Below are 17,043 nucleotides of genomic sequence, written 5' to 3' on the forward strand. Positions count from 1 at the left end.
TTTCTTTTCTCCAGCTGGCACGGGATGAGGAGGTCACTCTGAGTGCAGTGTGGGTCCAGAAGTATCCTAAACCCCATGGCAAATGGCCTCTGTGAGGGGTTGATTCCCACACTGCTAAGATGCAGCCACCTCTGGGGTGGATCCAGGGTGGCCATTATTTGCTAGTGACAGGCCATGGACATTTCTTACATATTTTGTCCCTCCAGGTTTTCCATTCTCCAGTTCAAGAGACATCCCCCAGGGCTCCCTCTGCCTGTGTGACTGGCCAGCAGGGGGCGGTGGTCACTTTCTAGCCACTTCTCAGGCACTGTGAGGTAACAGTGTTGCTGGGTGGGGTGGGGCTGGGGGAGATAGCAGCTGAAGGGGGATTGTGGTGGGGAGGCCTCTGGGTGGCTGGGCAGGGGGTACCCTAGTGAGGTTGGTGGGGTCTGAAGATTTGGGGGTTCAGGGGGTGGGTGTGATGTGCCCAGCCCTGAGGCTGTGGGTCCTGGAGGTGGGTATCGCTGGGGGCCTGTTGGCTGCAGAACAGCCGGGGTGGGCGTCTCTTGGGGAGGCGGGACAGGGGGTTAGAGGGAGCCTGGTGCTGTGCCAGGGGCTCTGTCTGGGCTTCCCCCGCAGACTCCTGGGATCGCTGCCGTGCCCAGTGCTCAGAGTGTGTGTGGGAGAATCCCCGGCGCTAGGCCAGGGGCTGCCCCTGTAAAGCATCAGGGGATCCCGCAGGGGGGAGGAGGGGGTGCCAGGCAAAGGGCAGGGCAGATCCTGCTGGAGGGCGGGGGGGATCCTAGGCAGGCAGTGAGGGACTGAGTTCCCAGTGGGGGTCCCTTTTGGGGGGTCTCTGGCTGTTGGGGTCTCTTGGTGGGGGGAACCCTTTGGGATTCCCAACCTGGCAGTGATGGTCTGGTGGGGGTTCTCTGGCCGGTGGGGCTCTGAGGGGTATCTGAGGTCCCTGGTCAGGGACTCTGGGGGCTGGGTCCCACGGAGTATCTGGGGGGGGCTGGCTGGGGCTCTGGGGGCTGCTCCTCCCTTCTTCTCTCTGATTAGCTTATGCCAGAATCCTGGCTCCAAGCACTGCCCGACATTCCCTGGCCAGGCCCAGTCACCGTGATAACTTTCTAGCCACTTATCAGACACTGTGAGGTGAAATCACAGATTTTTGCTTTTCTCCCCTCTTGAAAACTGCAGGAACTTCCAGTTCCATTGTCCTAGATTGTCCAGTCCTTGTCCTGGATCTCGGGGTGATGGAGGTGGGAAGGGGGTCAGCGCTGCCGCACAATGGTCCCTTCCACAGCATTCTGGACTCAGTCTTTCTGAACTCTGGTTTCATTGAGACCATTGTTAATCCACAGTCACTGTATGGAAAGACAAGGAGTGACTCTGGATGGACAGTGGGGCAAATGAGATCAGCAATTCTCCCTGTGAGGAGGGGCTCTCATTAGCTGCTCTCCCCAGAGAGCTAAAGGAGGGAAGCTGCTCAAACGCTCTGTCCCTCTCTGCTCAGGATACTGGGGTTCAGCTTCCTGGGTCAGATGCTGCAGCCTCCATTGTGATCGGGGAGACCAGGCTTAGCAGCTGCTGCTCCCCCAGCGGGGTTCTGTGCTGGGAAGTGACCTGAATTAAAGCTGTTTCTCTGCCCGGCCCAGGGGATGACTTTCTCCAGCTGGTCCTAGCCCCCTAGGGCAGCCCTGGCCCCTGTTAATACTAAATTCTGATCCAGAGTCTCCAGGTAACTGACAGACCTCGGGGAAAGTGCTGGGGTCTGGCAAGAAAGTGACTCTGCACAAACAGCCCCTCCTCATTTCTCCTCCCAGTAGCAATTGCCAGGAGAAAATCCAGCCATGGGAGAGCAAAGCCCCCAGGAATGGGACTTTCCCAGCCAGAGGGGCAGAGAGAGAGGACAGGGGAAGGAGAGACTGAAAGGGGCAGTGGGAGAAATGAGGGGGGAGAGATTTCCAGCTCTCTAGTCCACCCAGACACATGTATTGCTGCATCCCTGGGCAGAACCACTTTCCAGTGAACAAAACAAGGATCAGACAGAGGGAAAGCCAGTTCCTGACTCCATATTCCCCCTGCTGGGGTGTGGGTGCTGTGGGGTCAGTGTCCGAGGGAATCCCCCACAATGACTCCTTTGGTTCTGCTCTTTTCTAGCCTTGTGTTCAGAGACTTTGTTACGGGGTGAGGGGAGGTAGAAGGGAGGTTAAAAATGTGTCTGGGCTTAGCCTGGCAGGAGGGGCCAGGTCTGCATTGTAATAAACAGATTGAGCATTTCCCAGCATGGCAGAATCTAGGGTGTCTGTCTGCAGGGAAAGGGTCTGGGGGAATTCTGATGTGAAATGAACTAAAACCTGTTCTGAGATGCCCACAACTGCCCTTCTCCCCCAGACAGGCTGCAGAATGACGTCCATGTTTTGCTCCAGCTCATCCCAGCCTGCCGTGGGACAGGGAAGAGAAATGGCTGCAGTGGAGCCAACTCAGGTAGAGATTATCGGGGGGTTGCTGGTGGGTTCCTGCTGGAGGAGAGGGACAGCAAATACACCGGAGATGTGAAGGTTTGCACAGTCTGGTCTGGAGGTTGGAGCGGGGCAGGAAATGCACAGCGTGGGGAAAGGAGGAGGCCAGGGTGTGGCAAACCTGCTGGGAGTTATTTAATAAGTGGCCTAGATTCTAGGAACAGACCCAGGAGGTTGGGAGGTGGAAATGCCCTAATTTGTGAAGAAAGAAAATAGCCCACCTACATGGAGCTGGTAAAACTGATCAGACTCCCAGTGCTGGAGCCTGAGCTCACTAACCAGCGGCTGCTGTGAGATAAGAAGGGGGAACCCATGAGTCAGGCTTATTGGAGCTGCCTCTCCCTTCATATCCTGCTCCTCACAATGAAGAGGCTATTGTGCTTCCTACCAAGGAGATCTCCCTGAACCCTGCTAGGGGCTCCATCTCCTGTATCAGTCGGTGGCTAGTAGGTGTGTGATGGATCTGCTGGGAGAGACAAGGGGCTCTCTCTTCGTCCCCTCATCCTGGTATTTGCTGGATACGCTGAGCAGGGTCGGGGTGGGACTCTGTTGACTGCGATCCACCCAGAGCTTCCATTTGATTGGCTCCTTTCTGCCACAAATAGTGGGGCTGTGAGTGGGGAAAGAGATCCTGAGTGTTGGACTCTTGCTCTTTCAGGGGCCGGTGACCTTCGAGGAGGTGGCTGTGCATTTCACCAGGGAAGAGTGGGCTCTGCTGGACCCTGCTTAGAGAGCCCTCTTCTGGGATGTCATGCAGGAGAACTATGAGACGGTGACCTCACTGGGTAGGGGTTCCTGTCCCCTCGGATCTTGGAAGGGGAAATGAAGAGATAAGGTTCACGCCAGCCCCACAATGCCACCTCTACTCTGTCCTGTTATGCCAGTGACACACACACACTACCAGAGACCCTCCCCTGCTGCAGAACAGTTTGGGAACAGAGCACAGGAGCCGTATTGCACAGTGTCAAATAGCTCCTGTTTGCTCAAGTGAAAAGGGAGTTAGGTCTGGCATAACTGTTCCATACCCCTAATCATTTTTGTTGCCCTTTTCTGAACCTTTTCCAATTCCAATATATCTTTTTTTGAGATGGGGCAACAACATCTGCATGCAGTATTCAAGATGTGGGTCTATCATGGATTTATTTGCTGTTTTTACAAATATGATATATGATATATTCTGTCATATCTATCCCTTTCTTAATTATTTCCAACATTGCTTGCATCATATTTTGCAATATATTCCAAACAAGGAAATTAACGTGCAACGTATGTGTCATTGTTTGAGGTTTTAAGCTTTAAAAGGCTTGTGTGATTTTTAGCTCAGGGGGACAGTATTCCAATAGCTGTTGCCCCCTGCGCACTTTTAACCAAGAAAAGAGCCTCAGGCTGAGCTGATTCAAAATCAATCATGTGGTCGTTTTCCACAACAGCTTCAAGAGGTCCCTGTGATGGAATGTAAATGTCTTCTTCCCACCTTCCCCCTGCAGGAGAATGACTGTTTGACCAGCTGTTTGCCTGGCTGTCTCTGAGGAACTGCTCTGTGGGTGTTCCCCAGAATTGTAACATTTTCAGTAATCTCATACTGTAAAATCTCATAACTTTACATACAGTGTTACTACACATTTAAACAGGAGGATAATATTCAGTAGATTATGCATTTTCAAATGATACCTCACAAGCCATACTGCGTACGAAATTGATCATAATTTTCTAGATGAGTGAACACAGGGGTATAGACTGACACAGTGTCTGTGTGTGTGTTCCCAGCAGATATGTGGGTATTTCAATCCCTCATAAGCATAGTGTTCGGCATCTTCAAGGCCCTGGGGAACTGGTCCTGGGAATTCACTGGTTTACCAAGTGTGACACTGGATGGAATTGTGAGACACTTTGGTATTAATAATAAAATAATAATATAATCTGATAAAATTGCAATGAATCGTGCTCGATATGCCATGTAAGGTGTCAGTAAAAATGTTATGATTTGCCAAGTATGATAATATTGTTTCTATGTTTGTATCACCTTTGTATTGTGAGTTATAGATATGTAGGGTATATCTGTATTTCCAGACTTGTGCAGTGTTTCTGGGTGACACCCCCAGACATATTGGCATCAACACTGCCTAGCCTGTTTGATGGCCCATTGAGGGTCATCAGCTGTACAATGAGCCCATGGAAAGGACCAAGGGGATACACCTATTGAGTTAGCAAGACATGCCGGGGTATGCCTGTGTAATGAGAACTCCAAGGCTTTTCCATGCCACGTGCTTTGAAGCTTGTGTTTGGGACACAGGAAGTACAGGACACATGGCAAAAGGAATGTAAAGGGCAGCTGCATCATCTCCATTTTGTCTTCAATCTCCCTTCCTACCTCTGGAGCAACTTCTCTACAAACTGAAGCCTTGAACAAAGGACTGAATGACCCATCCAAACTGTGGATGTGTTCCAGACGGACTTTCAAGCCAGCAACTCACCAATACTGCTAAGAACCTGATATATCCATTTTGGAATGTATCTGACTGCTTTCCCATTTAACTTCTTTCTGTCTTTCTTTCATTTAAACCTTTAGTTTAGATGCTAAAGGATTGTCTGGAAGGATGGAATTTTGGGTAATATCCAAACCTATACTGACCTGGTGATATGGCTGACGCTTTGGGGTCAGAGGAACACTTTGTTTATGTGAGCAGAGTTTTCAAATAACCTCTCACTGTACTGGACCTAGGTGCTGATTGGGAGTCAGAGAACAGGGATGCAATAAAGGGGGCCGTGTGATTTCTTTTTTCAGCTTCTCGATTACCCGCGTGGGTGATCAGAAGCACAGTTGGTGACTGGTCGGTGAGTTTAACTTCAGTGTTAACCAGCAGTTTTGGGAGCATCTGCTCTCCCTTTTTCAGCCTGCCCTGATCTTGGCATTTTCAGTGAGAACTGCCCCTGGCCCACCAGGTCACACTAAGCACTGAAGTTAAATTAATAGAATGTTTTTTTTATGACCAAGTCTTATGAAATCAACTGAACTCCTTTGTTTTCTTTCATCTGAGCAGGGTTTCTAGTTTTCCAGCGTGATGTTATCTCCCAGCTGGAACAAGGGGAAGACCCATGGGTCCCAGACCTCCAGGGTTCAAAGGAAAGAGAGATCCTGAAATCTCCCTGCACAGGTGAGGAAACATTAAACCACCTCAGAATCTGTAAGTGCCTGAAGGAAACATCTGGGATGCCCAACAAAGCCCTTGGGGAAGTCTCTCAGTTCATTATTGTCATATCCTCAGGGTAAATATAGTTCATGGCTTCCTATAGATCCTAGCAGACACCAGGCAGTAGCTTCCTCCCTTCCCCCTGCGTATTTGGATGGGATGTGAAGGCTGAATTCATCCCCCTCCTCTCTCCTATTTGGGGGAAGAGTTTGGGGGAGTTCAGCTCCTGATTTTTATTTGACCTGTCTTCAGCACTTGTTTTTGTTTGGTCTTCCCCTTTCCATCCCTGTTTGATGTTTCTGTCTCTATCACAGCAGGTGATGCAAAGGCATGTGAGAAAGAGGAGCAGAATTCTCAGCCTGAAAATGTTGAGCCAGTGGGTAAAAACAGAGCATTATTGCAAAGATCGAAAAGGAATGTGTCCAGGAGTCATGAGCAGGGAAAATCCTGGGAGATTCAGCACAGACCAAAAACAGATCAAGGAAACCAGCCAGGGAAGAAAGTGGATAAATTTATTTCCTGTTGGGGAACTCAGAAGATCCTCATGGAAACCACAACACAGCAGGATATCCTCAGGCGAAAGAGAAAAAATAGATGCAGTGAGTGTGGAAAAACTTCTCTCACAGCTCAGCCCTTTCTGTACATCAGAGAATCCACACAGGGGAAAGGCCCTATGAATGCACTGAGTGCGGGAAAACCTTCAATCGCAGTTCGCACCTTATTAGGCATCAAACAATCTACGGAGGAGAGAGCCCCTAGGAATGCTGTGAGTGTGGAAAATGCTTCACTAGCAGTTCAAACCTTAGATTTAATTTACTCTGGTTTCTCAACTGTTGCTACAGCTCTACTACCCATTAGTCCAGAAACTGAGAGAAATGGAGAGTTCCAACCATTGTCCTTTTAGTATCTTATTGTTCCTCTCTCTGTTTTTTGTGCTGGCCTTTCTATTCTATCATTTTCTGCCTTTCTTTAGTTGGTAACAGTTGGTTTCCATCACTCACGTTTGTTTAAATCTCTATCCATTGTTAAATAAATTTTTTGCTTGTTCGATAACTGTACTCAGGTGCTGTGTGAAATACAGTAGCAATGGTCCACAGTAAAACTAGTAACCTGGGATACTTGGGCAAGAGAGGATCTGGAATTTCATCGGCCAAACTGGACAGTCTCTAAGGAAAAGGATAAATGGACACAAATCAGATATTAGGAATGGCAATATACAAAAACCTGTAGGAGAACACTTCAACCTCCCTGGCCACACAATAGCAGATCTTAAGGTGGCCATCCTGCAGCAAAAAAACTTCAGGACCAGACTTCAAAGAGAAACTGCTGAGCTCCAGTTCATCTGCAAATTTGACACCATCAGCTCAGGATTAAACAAAGACTGTGAATGGCTTGCCAATTACAGAACCAGTTTCTCCTCCCTTGGTTTTCACACCTCAACTGCTAGAACAGGGCCTCATCCTCCCTGATTGAACTAACCTCGTTATCTCTAGCTTGCTTCTTGCTTGCATATATAAACCTGCCCCTGGAAATTTCCACCACTTGCATCTGAAGAAGTGGGTATTCACCCACGAAAGCTCATGCTGCAGAACGTCTGTTAGTCTATAAGGTGCCACAGGATTCTTTGTTGCCATCGAGTATCTGGTGATCCGGGCTGGACCCCAGAGGGGGACACATTGAAGGAACTCAAGGGTTAAGGTGGCTGCTGTAGCTCAGAGGAGGGTCCTTGAGTTCCAGCAGGCTGGTGAGTTTGGTCACTAACATCCAGCTGCCAAATGCAAAACTCCCTCTTCCTTGTGGCAGGTGGCAACAAGGCGACTTACAGTCCTCAGCACCCTGAGAAGGGTCACAATGTGTCTCTATGTTGATCCACCTGTCAAATTCACACAGGGAAAGCTCCCGATAGCACAAAACTCTGCCCTATGAAATCATGGAACATGTGCTCTGTGCTCTGTGAAAGCATGTAAAGAATCCAAGCGCTGGAGGACAGGGTTTGGGTCCAGAGTGACGTAGAAAAATTGGAGGATTGGGCCCAAAGAAATCTGAGTAGGTTCAACAAGGAGAAGTGCAGAGTCCTGCACTTAGGACGGAAGAATCCCAGGCACTGCCACAGACTGGGGACTGACGGAGTGAGGGGGGTTTGATAGCAGCCTTCAAGTACCTGAAAGAGCAGCAGTGTGGGCTTTCTCCTGGCCACTTTTGCTGGGCTGGGCAGGCAGCCTGGAGGCCTTTCTAGAAGAGAACTGGGAACGGAGTTAGAAAAACCAATGTGAAAACCAGAACCTCAGGTTTAGACTCATTTATTTATAATATTAAATCTTCAATTCTAGTGTCACAGTCAATACAATTGATTCAGCCTGATAGTTGCCCAAAGGGAAACTTAACTTCTCTCCAAAGGGAGTGGAGAGAAAGCACTTTTCAGAGTCCAAGAGAGACAAGGCGGGTGAGGGTAAGAGGACCAACCTCTGTTGGTGAAAGAGACAAGCTGTGGAGCTAACCCCACACACTTCTTCAGTTCTGTGTAGCCTGGAAGGTCGTCTCCTCCATAACCAGCAGTTAGAACATAAGAACAGCCACACTGAGTCAGACCAGTTCATCTAGCCCACTCTCCCGAAAGTGGCCAATGCCCGGCGCCCCAGAGGACCCCTGGGGCCAACAGGGATACAACACCACCACAAACAAGGTTAAAATCAATGCACATGGGAGAAGGATCTTGTGTTTCATTCCTTATGTCCTAATCCCATCGTGTGGCCATTTCCTTTTCTTTTCTGTTAAAAGCTTTGGTGTTTTGCACAGAAACATTATTTCCCCAGGAGAGACCCAGGAGTGGGGGCTGCATTCCTGTGCCAAACAGTCACTGGAAGGGGGCAGACAAAGGCCTTTAGGACGAGGCGTCCCTCACTGTCAAAAGATCATCTCCCTCCTGCAGGTCACTGGCATCCTGAATTTGTTCCTTATCCTCCCAGAGTCTGGGGGCTGGAATCAGCACTACCCAGCCCCTCCATATGTACCAGAAACAAACACAAACCTGGTCTTTAAAACAAGCTGTCCCCTTCCTTCTCAGGGAAGATTGTAATCTGAGAAAGACAGAACCCTTGGAAACCTGCATCTCCCATCCCCTGGCTTTGCGTGTTATGATTCCAGCTGTGTGAGCTGTTTGTAGGATGTTCCGGCACGATGGGGAAATGAAGTTTTGAGTCAGTTTTTCCTCCTGCAGATTCCTTTGCTGTTATAATTATAATGACATGAACAACAGGGAGGCAAAATAAACATAAACCCCAAATTGCAATACAGGTGGGGAAAGAGACGATCACGGTTAAGCCAAACACATCAAAATAAAAATTAATACTAAAAAAGGGGAGAGGGAAGAGATCAGGTATGTGGAGATCCCCTTGATATTTCAATGCACATTGTTAGAATCAAAGTTCATACTTGACACTGGAAAACCCGCAACTACCTGTCTCTCTGAACATCTGTGATGAGCAAGATGGAGTTGGGACACCTGTTCTGCTTCAATCATTTACTGTCTCTCTGTTCTCTCCTTCTTCTCCCCCCAATTCCTCGTCTCCAATGTCTCTGCCTTTCTCCTCTTGCTCCCTCTCCCAGGAACTCACACTCTACAGCATTTAGGACAAGCCAGAGCTCCCATGTTCTGCACATGAGCCTGTGTCATAGGACGTGTGACCCCGGTCAGAACCAGTCACCAGATCAATATGACCCTTTATGGGCGACTTCTCTGCCTGCTCTGCAATTTACATCTCCCCTCTTCCCCCCCCCCCGCAAACAGGGTGGGGTACAGCTCTGACAGAGGCCTAACAGAAGAAATTTCAGCCCAAAGACAAATTTGTGTGAAATGCTGAGAAGTGAAGAGCCCCCTACCCCTCCCCCCAAATCCCCAGAACTCTAGTGTCACCCCCATGGCACCAGCACAGGGAACCCAGTGAGATGGGGTTACAGAATACAAGGGGGGAGGCAGCAGGGAGAGAGGTGACAGGGAATCTCTCTTTTTTTCTTCTCTCGTCACTTTCTGTTCTTCTCTTTCCTTCCAGGAACTGCAGTCACAGCAGGGAGGGGTTTGTCTCCGTGTCTATCACGGAGGTGGTGGAAGTGACGGATTCTGTGACTTCCTGCAACCTCCGTGACTTCTGCAGTGGGCACAGTGGCTGACTCCAGGGCCACTCAATCAACTGGCTCCAGGGACCGCCCAAGCAGCGGCCAATGCGGCTGGCCCTGGGGACCACTTGACCAGTGGTCCCGAGGGCAGCAGGAGCAGCCACAGCTTGGTGGCCTCTGGCAGCACTTCTGGGTTGGCCAGAGCAGCAGCTGGCCCCCTGGGGCTCCCCCCTGCCCTAGCAGCAGCTGGAGTGGCAGCGACTCTCAGGGCTTCTCCCCTGGTAGCTGGTGCTCATTATCCATCAAATAAATCAAAACACTTCCCCCTGCAAGTGGATTTAGCCCGGGACCCTCAGAGTCAGCAGCTGTTACGCCCCCACTGAGCTCTCTGGTCAGGTGTCCTAGTGCCAGGAGCCTCCGATGTAGATCCTAAAATAGCGTTTTTGCACCAGGGGCAGCTGAAATTTTGGACCAGACATTGTAGCTCCACTGTTATTTTACTGAATTGCTTCAAAACAGCAAGTGTAGAAAGTCTCCTAAGTGCCAGGCTCTCTGCCATGGGAACAGCTGCCCCTGCTCTGCAGGAGTCTGTGCGTTCCACCCAGCAACGTACACACCTGCTCCACACTGAAGGGGGGTCAGACAGTGACGGTAACGCAAATCTTCAGACTATTAACCCAGGTCCCTTTCTTTAACCCAGGACGTGCCAGTCACCTGTTAGCCATGGCGTTATCTTCATCTTCAAATACCTCTCAGGACATTGAACAGAGGGAGTGAACCCCCCCAAATGGCTCCCTGTTGAGGCGTTGTACCGAACCTGCCCCTGTAGACTGTCTGGTTTTATACTCTTAGAGCTTTTTCTCTTCAAACCCCTTATCCCAATCTCTGGGTCAACCGCCGCATTTCAGAGTTTAGAATTTACTCTCATCACCCTCCTATGGCACTTTCCATGTGAATTGGGCAAAGCAAGTGGGGGAAGCTCCGTGGCTAATGAAAACCAACACTCTGGGTGAGGCCTGAACTCACACCCACAGCTGTATTTCCCCCTGCATGAGCCACTATAGGTGCTTCTTAGACAAACTTGGGCTGTCGGTGGTTATGTGTGTCTGTGCTTCACCACTTTGGCTGCTCTGTGAAAAGCTGATGGTTCAAACAGAAGCTGGTGGGGTTTTGTTTTGTTTTAAGCAATTAGAGTCTAGTACATTTTAACAGGCAGAAAATGTCCTATTCTGGTCTAGCCCCATTTGACTCCTTCTGTCCATCTTCTTCCTTCGCCCTCAGTGTCTTTCCTTCCCCATTGGGGACATACAGAGATGAACCCCAGTCAGTCTGTGTCACAGAGAGTCTGTATCTCCTAAGGAATGTGGGTGAAGGATTCCAGCTGAATTAACGCCGCTCACCTGGGTTAGAAACATTTGTTTCTTTCGAGCACATAGTGGGAAATGGGACATTAATTCAGACCCAGGAGGCAAGGCAGAGAGGCTTCATGCTCTTGATCTCCATGAAGGGAGAGAGGATCCCCAGGAAGGAACAGAGCTTCCCTTAGATTCAAGCTGTGTCTCCTGGAAGTTGGAAAAGACCCTTGGTCACTGAGGATCTCATGGGATCGTGCTGCTCCAGAGGCTCGAGAGTCCTGGGTGCAGGGAGGGTGTCACTGCACAGTCTGAAATGGAAGGGAGGACCCTGGAAGGGAAGGGGAGGAACAGAAAATGGAGAGGAATGAAACAGAATAAACGCCTCTTCTGTCTCCCATCCCCAACCCAGCAAGAACTGTTATCAGTGGGGAAACTCCCCACGATGAATGGCAGAGACCACAGAGACATTCGCCTCATGCTGAGAAGTAAGGTGACCAATCACCAAGTGTGAAAAATCAGAGACTTTCACCAGATGCATTGGTGGTATAGTGGTGAGCATAGCTGCCTTCCATGCAGTTGACCTGGGTTTGATTCCTAGCTCATGTGATGATTCCTCAACTGGGAATTGGTTTAATTTCAGTCATGTTGTATCAGTTTATCAATGGAATGAGAGAATCAGTGTCCCAAATCCCAACAGGTCATTAAACACCCAGTGGAGGAAGAAAGGGGTGGGACTATATAATGAGCAGTTGGAGTCATCCTGGTATTACAATGCTTGGTTTATTTTTTTTTTAAATTCCTTTACTTCCCTCTCCCTTTTAGACTCAGAGCCTTTAAGGTCAGAAGGGACCAGTGTGATCATCTAGTCTGACCTGCTGCACCTTGCAGGCCAAAAGACCCCACCCACCCACTCCTGTAATAGACCCCGGAGGGGAGGCAGCTCCGTGCTCTGCCCCTACCCCAGGCAGCACATGGAGGCCCTCTGCTCCCCTCCCCCCACAATGGGTGTGCAGAGATGTGCCAGCAGCACTAAGGTGGCTCCCTGCCCACTCTACATACGCCCCTCCGTGCCGCTCCCAGAAGTGGCTGGCATGTCCCAGCATCCCCTGGGGTGGGGGGGAGTGTCTCCACGTGCTGCCCCTGCCCCGAGCACCAACTCTGCAGCTCCCATTGGCCAGGAACTGTAGCCAATGGGAGCTCTGGGGGCAGCGCCTGCAGACAGCAGCACATGGAGATCCCCTGGCCCCACTCATCTAGGAGCTGCTGCCAGAGGGTTGTGTGTACCGGTCACTTTGGGAGCTGCACCACCCCTCCTGAACCCCACCCCCACCCCCAGCGCAGAGCCCACACCCAAATTTCCTCCCAGTGCTTTGCTTGTCGTCCTTTCACCAGAACCATCCTTCTTCTCCTGGGCTGCAAGTAGCCACCCCTGGGAAGCCAAGAGGCAGGCACAGGATTCTGCAAGATACGTGTCCCACAGCACCGCGATGGACGGTGCGATGAAGGTAAGTCTTCCCGAGGCACAATGAACTGCAATGCAGCGAACCACTGGCCAGGCGGTCCGGGCGAAGGGCATTCACTGGAGGTACAAGCTTGTGAGTGACTCCTGAGCACAGGGCCCCTTCCCCTTTTAAGGACCTGCTCCTCATGGCCTGCGACTAGAGATGACTTGGCTGCATCTGGTGCGTCACACTCCACCTTGGGCAATGTCCATGCTCTGGGTGTGTGATCGCTGCCTAATGAGAGTCACAGACACCTTGTCTATCTAGGAGCTCTTCTGCTCTTCCAGCTGTTCAACCAGCCCCTTCATCCCACAAGCATTGCAGGAGGGAGGGGGAGGGGGAGGGGGAAGCCACTTCACAGGCATTCAGAGAGGGAGAGGAGACAAAAATGGGAATGGGGAAAGTATAACAGACCTATTGAGCAATAGAAATCACTGCTGCTCCTACAACAGCAGGGACAGGCCACTAGGAGTTGGGAAAAATTAAGCCATCATGTTCCTGCCTGGTTTTGAACCAGGGACCTTTTGCGTGTTAGGCAAACGTGATAACCACTACACTACAGAAACTTTGTTGCAGGGCTCTGCCCTTCCCTTCATAAGAAAAGAAGAATGGCCAGACCAAAGGTCCATCCAACCCCATATCCTATCTGCCAACAGTGGCCAATGCCAGGTGCCCCAGAGGGACTGAAACTAACAGGCAATGATCAAGTGATCTCTCTCCTGCCATCCATCTCCACCCTCTGACAAACAGAGGCTAGGGATACCATTCCTTACCCAGGCTGCCTAATAGCCATTAATGGACTTCACCTCCATGAATTTATCTGCAAAAATAATGAGGAGTACTTGTGGCACCTTAGAGACTAACAAACTTATTTGAGCATAAGCTTTCGTGGGCTAAAATCCACTTCATCAGATGCATACAGTGGAAAATACAGCAGGAAGATATATATATACACACAGAGAACATGAAAAAATGGGTGTTGCCATCCACACTATAATGAGAGTGAGCAGTTAAGGTGAGCTATTATCAGCAGGAGAAAAAAACCTGTAGTGACAATCAGGATGGCCCATTTCCCACAGTTGACAAGAAGGTGTGAGTAACAGTAGGGGGACAAATAAACATGGGGAAATAGTTTTACTTTGTGTAATGACCCACCCACTCCCAGTCTTTATTCAAGCCTAATTTAACGGTGTCCAGTTTGCAAATTAATTCCAATTCAGCATCTCTCGTGGGAGTCTGTTGTTGAAGGTTTTTTGTTGTAATATTACGACTTTTAGGTCTGTAATCGAGTGACCAGGGAGATTGAAGTGTTCTCTGGCTGTGTTTGAATGTTATAATTCTTGATGTCTGATTTGTGTCCATTTATTCTTTTATGTAGAGACTCTCTGGTTTGGCCAATGTACATGGCAGAGAGGCATTGCTGGCACATGATGGCACATATCACATTGGTAGATGTGCAGGTGAATGAGCCCCTGATGGCATGGCTGATGTGATTAGGTCCTATGATGGTGTCCCCTGAACAGATATGGGGAGAGAGTTGGCAATGGGCTTTGTTGCAAGGATAGGTTCCTGGGTTAGTGTTTTTGTTGTGTGTTTGCTGATAAGTATTTGCTTCAGGTTGAGTGGCTGTCAGTAAGCAAGGACTGACCTGTCTCCCAAGATCTGTGAGAGTGAGGGATTGTCCTTCAGGATGGGTTGTAGATCCTTGATGATGCACTGGAGAGGTTTTAGTTGGGGGCTGAAGGTGACGGCTAGTGGGGTTCTGTTACTTTCTTTGTTGGGCCTGTCCTGTAGTAGGTGACTTCTGGGTACTCTTCTGGCTCTGTCAATCTGCTTCTTCACTTCAGCAGGTGGGTACTGTAGTTGTAAGAACACTTGATAGAGATCTTGTAGGTGTTTGTCTCTGTCTGAGGGGTTAGAGCAAATGTGGTTGTATCTTAGAGCTTGGCTGTAGACAATGGATTGTGTGATGTGGTCTGGGTGAAAGCTGGAGACATGTAGGTAAGTATAGCGTTCAGTATGTTTCCGGTATAGGGTAGTGTTTATGTGACCATCGCTTATTAGCACAGTAGTGTCCAGGAAGTGGATCTCTTGTGTGGACTGGTCCAGGCAGAGGTTGTAGGTGGGATGGAAATTGTTGAAATCATGGTGGAATTCCTCAAGGGTTTTCTTTTCCATGGGACCAGATGATGAAGATGTCATCAGTGTAGCACAAGTAGAGTAGGGGCATTAGGGGACAAGAGCTGAGGAAGCGTTGTTCTAAGTCAGCCATAAAAACGTTGGCATACTGTGGGGTCATGTGAGTACCCATAGCAGTGCCGCTGACTTGAAGGTACACATTGTCCCCAAATGTGAAATAGTTATGGGTGAGGACAAAGTCACAAAGTTCAGCTGTGACATTATCGGGGATACTGTTCCTGACGGCTTGTAGTCCATCTTTGTGTGGAATGATGATGGAGCGTCTACATAGCCAGACAATCCTGCTGTCAGGGTGCCAATGCCTGAGATGATGGGGCATCCAGGATTTCCAGGTTTATGGATCTTGGGTAGCAGATAGAATAACCCTGGTTGGGGTTCTAGGCTGTCTTATTGCCAAGAGACGGAGAAACTCGGCCAGCCGCAGGGGGTGCATAACACCGCCCTAGTGTGGGGGTGACAGCGCCTCCAAGATCCTGACACCCCTATTGGTTCCACTGCTGGTTGTTTTCCTTTTCCGGTGGGACTTTGGGCAAGTTGCTCCCCCCTCTAGGGCTCCGTCCCCAGCAGGCAAATGGGGATTTCGTACCTTCCCGCTATTGGAAAGTGCTGGGAGAATCCCCCAGCCAAAGCTGCTCTGACAGCGCTAAGCAGCATCTGACCATTCAAGGTCAGAGAGCACTGTCCAGGAGGAGGAGTGTTTGGCTCTGGGGTTTCACTTCAGCCCAGTCTAGAGAGAGGGGCCCAGCCATGGGGTTTGGCTCAAGAAGACCAAGTCTCCAATTTGTTAAGGGCGTTTTGAATTCCAGTCCTGAGCTCCAAAGTGCTTGGTGTCATTTGCACATTTTAGAAGCATGCTCTCCACTCCATCTTCCAAATCATTCATGAAACTATTGAATAGCACCGGATCCCGGACTGATCCCTGCCAGACCCACTAGGTGCGCCCTCTCCGTTGGGCAGCCAACCATGGAGAAGGGCCCCTGGAGTCTGGGCTTTCAACCAGCTCTGCACCCACGTGACACTGATTGCATCGAGACCGCATTTCCCTTGTTTGCTTGTGAGAATGTCCTGCGGGACTGTGCCAAAAGCCTTAGTAACCCCGAGATAGATCCCATCTACTGTTCACCCACCTCCACTAGGCCCAGAACCCTGCCAAAGAAGGAAAGAGGATTGGTTTGGGATGATTTGTTCTTGACAAATCCATGCTCACTCGTCCTAAGAACCAAATTATCCTGTAGGTGCTGCTGACAAACTGTTTAAGAATGTATTGCAGTATCTCTCCAGCTATGGAAGTGAGGCTAGCTAGTCTGTAAGTCCCAGGGGTCTCTTTGTTCCCCTTTGAAAGATAGGTCCTGTCTTGTTCATGGATGGGAAGATGTTCTTTTTCAGGGATCTCAGATGAGAACTGAGGCACAACACCGGGTTTGTTAAGGCCACAAAAATGGAGGCAGGAACCTCTTCTCTCCTGCTGGCAAAGAACCCCAGGTACCTAAAAGACAGAGATTCACATCCCTGAATGGGCTTTAGAAAAGTTAGTGGTTAAAAAGTTTGGCCTCGAACATTTCTTGTTTCCACAGACTAGACATTTTAGCAAACTTTAGAATTCCTTGTTGCTAAACACCGTGAAACTCCCCTTTCTCCTTCACAGAGGGCCTTATCGCCCCTTATCTCACTCGGGCTCACGACTGCCCAGAGTTCGAGAACTGTCCCTGTTCCCATTGGGCAGATGGGGAGGAGCCTGAGGTATAGAGAAGGGAAGTGACCTGTCACCAGATGGATCAGACTGAACAGGTTTCAAACCTCCAGGAGGCTCTTACCTTCTAAACAGGGACGGCTGTTTTCTAGTAAAATCACTCAAAGGGAAGGAGAAAACTCGAAAGAGGTTCCTCCTGGCGCTCACGTCCATGAACCCGAATACTCTCTCAGTCCTCAGAGAGAGACCTGGAGAAGGAGACTTGCTGGAGCAAAGCCACAGGAGTCTCTGAGGTTTCCCTGGCCCCTCGTCCCGGTCCTGCCTGGCTGATGTCAGCATCTCTCTGTGAGGTCACCACCTCCCCACCACCTTGGACCAATAGGCTGAGGTCCTGCAAAAGGCCTTTGTGATGTCACTGCCACACCCCTCCCTTGCTGTGCCAATGTCCTGCCCCTGGCCAGGCACTTTGCAGGTTTGAGCTACTCC

The 17,043-nt window shown here is 49.8% G+C and overlaps 1 non-coding gene and 1 pseudogene across 1 annotated transcript; both read right to left on the reverse strand.

Moving 5' to 3' along the window:
• The window catches only part of LOC120381796, a 305,764-nt pseudogene that overhangs the window by 271,374 nt on the left and 17,347 nt on the right, over window positions 1-17,043 (reverse strand).
• Window positions 13,162-13,234, reverse strand: TRNAV-AAC. The gene has a single exon. It is a non-coding gene; the product is annotated as a tRNA-Val (tRNA).

This window comes from Mauremys reevesii, linkage group 14 (genome assembly GCF_016161935.1).
Source record: "Mauremys reevesii isolate NIE-2019 linkage group 14, ASM1616193v1, whole genome shotgun sequence".
NCBI classification, from domain to species: domain Eukaryota; kingdom Metazoa; phylum Chordata; order Testudines; family Geoemydidae; genus Mauremys; species Mauremys reevesii.